This window comes from Uranotaenia lowii, chromosome 2 (assembly GCF_029784155.1).
Source record: "Uranotaenia lowii strain MFRU-FL chromosome 2, ASM2978415v1, whole genome shotgun sequence".
Taxonomy (NCBI): Eukaryota; Metazoa; Arthropoda; class Insecta; order Diptera; family Culicidae; genus Uranotaenia; species Uranotaenia lowii.
The window spans coordinates 183,429,016-183,434,087 of NC_073692.1; positions in this window are offsets into that span (position 1 = coordinate 183,429,016).

Genomic DNA, 5,072 nt, shown 5'->3' on the forward strand with positions numbered 1-5,072 from the left:
GTTCTAAGAACGATATTACCAGATTATTTCTGCTATAAAAGGACCAATATAATTTAAACAAACGCGATAAATACGATATTACGTTCATGAATGTTGATTAAATATAACAACAATAACAATAAATTTGAAAAACTTATAAGCACTCAAAAATGACGAAAAACATAAAAATCTAAAAAAAATCTATAACAAATACAAACAAAAGATAAGAAACGTTAAAAAGATCTTAAAAATGATGCAAAATGACAAATATAATAAATATGATAAAAACAGTAAACATTCTAAACATAACAAAAAAGTTCTCAATATGTCTAAAACATGATAAAAAATGACAAAAAATTACTAAAAATTATCAAAAAATAAATAAAAATTGAGTTCATACCATAATCCGGGTTAAGATTAAACACTTTTTTCAATAAATTTCGAACATTTGTTCAGTTAAGGGGAATGTGGCATGTTTTATATTTTTAAAACCAGTATTGGACTCCTATGAACGAAAAACATGGATGCATAAATTTATAAGACTACTTTTAATTTGATTTAAAAATCGTTTTCGTCTCTGTTCAGAATTTGATGCTTTGGGATGACATTGAACAGTCTGTATTCTGTAATTTTTAACAAAGTTTCTTGGTCATAAAGGATACAAAACACCTTAATAATATTTACATACACTAATTTATCAATTTAACCTTGATTTTCAACGTTTTATTTTAAAAATATCAATAATCGAAAAAAAACTATGATGCTACATTTAAGGGCGAAAATTATAGTAGGGTAAGTGAGCCTAATTTCGCTATATTATGTAACAGGTTTTTAGCTTTCATATTAGTAGGCCGAATCATTAATTCTTAGATATACAATTTTTTGGTAACTAAGTTTCAAATTTTTTTCTGAACTCTGTTATGGTTTAAAATAATCATTTCAAGCTTTAATTTACAAAAAAATCCATGTTTTATAAAGTGTGTCAATGTTCCTAATTTCGCACTAATTGTTCCTAATGTTAACATGAGGGTGTTCCTAATGTTAACATATGAGGAAAAATGTATCCGCGTACCCAATATTTGTTCCTGATTTTGCATATGGGTCTGTTTTTTAATACTTTAATGAGAACAATCTCAAAACTCACCTTTTTATAAATTTTACAACGTTTTTGGAATATGAATAGAGAAATAATGACTATTCAAATCCTACACAATATTCTTTTACGCTAGTTTTCAAGAAACTAGTAGATTTTTCTAAAATCCTAAAAACTGCACTAAAATCCTACTGCTTAATAGCTCCAAATAACTTTGGAGATTTTTCTAAAATTAACTCCGTGTCTAATATCAGAATTCCATCTGCGGCGAACCTATGCCATTCTTATCTTTTTTCCGATAAATGGCTAATGTTTCATTTTCATTTAGCGTTCATCAATATTCTATCTCCTTGAATTACACATTCGACCTCGTTTTCCTTTAACTTTTCGGAGTTCATGGACCGTTTAGTTTTTTTTCTCATCTAGATCTGGAATTGCCTTAGAAAATGTAATCCTCGCCCGCCATGTCAATGGCCCATCGGAAATAAATTCAAGCTTTATCTTTTCTAATGGATACACTTATTATATTTCAAAAAATGAGAAAATTCATTGTAATGGATACAAACAAGATACAGTCAAACAGAGCATCATGCAACAGCATGGTTAGATGCAACATTTGTGTATTACAACACTTATTTAAATTTTGTTTGAGTATAATGTAATAAAATTAACATGAGAACAAAACGATGATACCATAGTTTCTCACGTCGTGAGATAGTTTTTTGAAGTTTTTGATTCTCATAGGAAATTTGAAAAATCGAAATTTTTTTATTTTTAGACACCGTAAAGAACTTTACACAGTGTGATGGATTGGCTTATCACCTACACACTTTATATTGATTTTATTATCCTATACCAACACTGTTGGTGTATAAATATTTTTCGGACCATAATTTAATTTTTTTTTTAAATAAATATTTTTAAAATTCCGATAGCAGTCTGGGCTAAAATGCATCGACATGCAAATCAATGATTTACAGTTTAAATCTTGTTTCCATATGCTGGAATATAGTTTTAAATTTTGTTGTAGTATTTTTTATCACTAAATGTATACAGCATCCTTATGCTTTCTTTTAAAAAAATCTTTGACCGAAAAAATATCAAATTTAATTCGAACAAAATCAAAAATAATTGCAGATCGTGCTTTATGCGTAACGAAATCACAAATATATCAAAAAGTATAACTCACACTGTCACACTTTTTCATTTAATTTTTCATTCAAAACAAAGGTTTTTGCAACCTACCCCTTTTCTTGAGTATGGTGAAAATCGCATTTTTTAAAAATTTAAAAATAACTGGTGAAACAAAATATTTTTCTGACTACGTTAATTTGATGTCCCATTAACATTAAAACTTTTGATGTACAAGCGGTATGATTATCAGTGGACATTAGGTTTTCAGAAAGAAGCCATTGAAATGGAAAAGTGTTGCATGATGTTCCAGGTGGTGGTATACAACGTATTTTATTTAGGTTTTTTTTTTAATTTTTCCTTTCGATTCTGTTCTCGTTGAGAAGCTCTCAGTAATTTGATAGTTTCCTTTTCTGTTGCGTAGGGTGCGTTATTAACAACCTGGAGAAAATATTTTCTCAACATTTTTAGCTTTGAGATACACTGAAGTAAAAAATCATCATGTTTTATTAACTCTAAACAGCTGATTTTAACAGACCGTTGAAAATTAAGTTAAAACACAATTCAATCAATCAAATTTATTTCAAATACATTCTATGACTTTGATATAGTTTAGAAAACTTTGACTATGTCCATAATTAGGAACACATTGAAAATAGTGTTCCTAATTGTGGACATAAGCTTTTTTTAGTTTTTACACGAAAAAATCATGGTTCTAACATACCAATTACTAAAATCATGATAAAAAACAATCCGAAAAAAAATTTCAAAAAAGTCGGTTGACAAATTCAGCTTTTATCTTCCATTTCTGAATAGGTGTTTTTTAAGAAATTTGCTAACAACTCCATTCAATTTGGACCCACTTCAAAACAATCCGAATTTTACTATTAATCCGGTGAGTTGTAGAACTATTTTTCCTGTAAAATGAAAGTGCAAATGATCCGTTACATTATCATATTTTTTATAATTTTGATAAGTGGAAAATAACGCCACAAACAGTCAAAATCAAACGGTATGTTAACATTAGGTACACATGCCATATTAGAAACACCTACCCTAATTGCTCAATAGTTTGATCATCAAAATACAAATGAAATTTTACCTTCACACATTCCCCTAGGCCCTCCCACTAAATCCATTTTCATTTTTTCTTCTAAGTTGACGATTTGATAGGATTCCTATCCATTTGTCCAATACGGACTTACTCTTGGAAAATGTCCTTATTTTTTAAATATAAAAAAATATATCATAAAATGACTATAAAAATAGCACTCAAACTGTTCATATACAAAGAAAAAAAGCTATTCTTTCACATTAAATAACCCGTTTGTTTCTAAATGCTTTTCAGTATCATCAGGAGAGCTGTTTTTTGCGAGCCTCGGAAAAATAGATATTTTAAGATTTTGAAATGAGTTTTTACTAACAGAAAAAAAAAATTCAAATGCAAACCAAATTCAGCCTATTGGATACTCAATTAATAGGCTTTCAAACCTAAAAATCAGTTTTCAAAAATTCAAACTATAGACTGAGTTATTGATGATAATGAGGGAAAGTTTGTTGTTGGTCAAATTTACCCCGGTTATCAAAGTTATCCTGTTTTACGGTAATAAAAACAATTGTTTATTTTTATTTATAGGTTTGAAAACGAAAAAACCATTCGATTTAGGCACGGTTCAATTTTGAAAACACAAAATTCTCAAGCGTGTTGCCAAAAACGAAAGGGGCCTGTTAGACCGCGATCCCCTAGAAGTTGCTTATGTAAATTTGTAACGATCGCGGGTAACACTCATAAAGAGCCACCAATTTTGTAACCCCTACACGTTAACTCAACAGAATGCAACAGAAACTCAGAAACCCTCACACATAACTAGGCTTGAGCTCAGTTCGGTACCAGCCATGAAATGATAAAGAGTTCAAAAACGGACACAAATCTTGGCAGCTTGATTTATGGGTTTTAATTCATCACCGACGACGACCATGGGCAAGAATTCTGGAAGGATTTTGCTTACACATTTGTAAAGGATATCCGTAAGCCTACGATGCGAGGGTCCAATTCTACCTACTACATACTGGGTGATACGAATGTTGTTCAGCTGGAACTGAGAGCTCCATTCTCAGAGAGGTCCGTTCAGGGGGTGAGCCCGAATAAATGTGTACTCTTCAACGTTTTATCGGCGTAAATCTCGAAACAAATGGGACCAAATTCACGTACCTACCCAACATTATACCAAAAGCTTGAAGCTTCATAAAAACAAGTGGTAGGAGTGAAAGAGATGGTGCTGTGACGTGTTGTTGGTTCAGGGAAGTAGAATATTCTCAAATATTTGCAACCCTGAATGATCCGGAGGTTGTCGTATGCTCTTTTGTTTTCGCTTTGACTTACATGCATTTCACATATGTTCTCTGTGCGGTTTGCTTATGCAAATCCATTGCATATTTTTGACACAATTTATGAATGAATCGCTTCATCAAGATTGACCGATAAGCTAACAACTTTAAGCAGTAACAAGATAAATCAATCCAAAAGCAAAAGTCAACATCAATGCATACCAACATGTTACCTTTTATTTTTATTTTTGCTAACATGACTTATGCATGTACGCACAAATATAAACTGCAAAATACATATGCATACTCGAGTGTTGGAACGAAAACAAGGAACTCTCAAAACGACAAAACTTTACATAACCATTACCAAATGAACATCTGTTTTTATTTGTCAAAATATTGCTAATGCGATGTCAACTAAAATCTCGAATCAATCACAACCGGGAAATTGCTTTTCTATCCCAGTTCCAAATTATGTATGCAAGTTCGTTTTTTTCTGTAATTTGTACCTCAGAAATCGGATCTCACCTCAGCTGTCAAC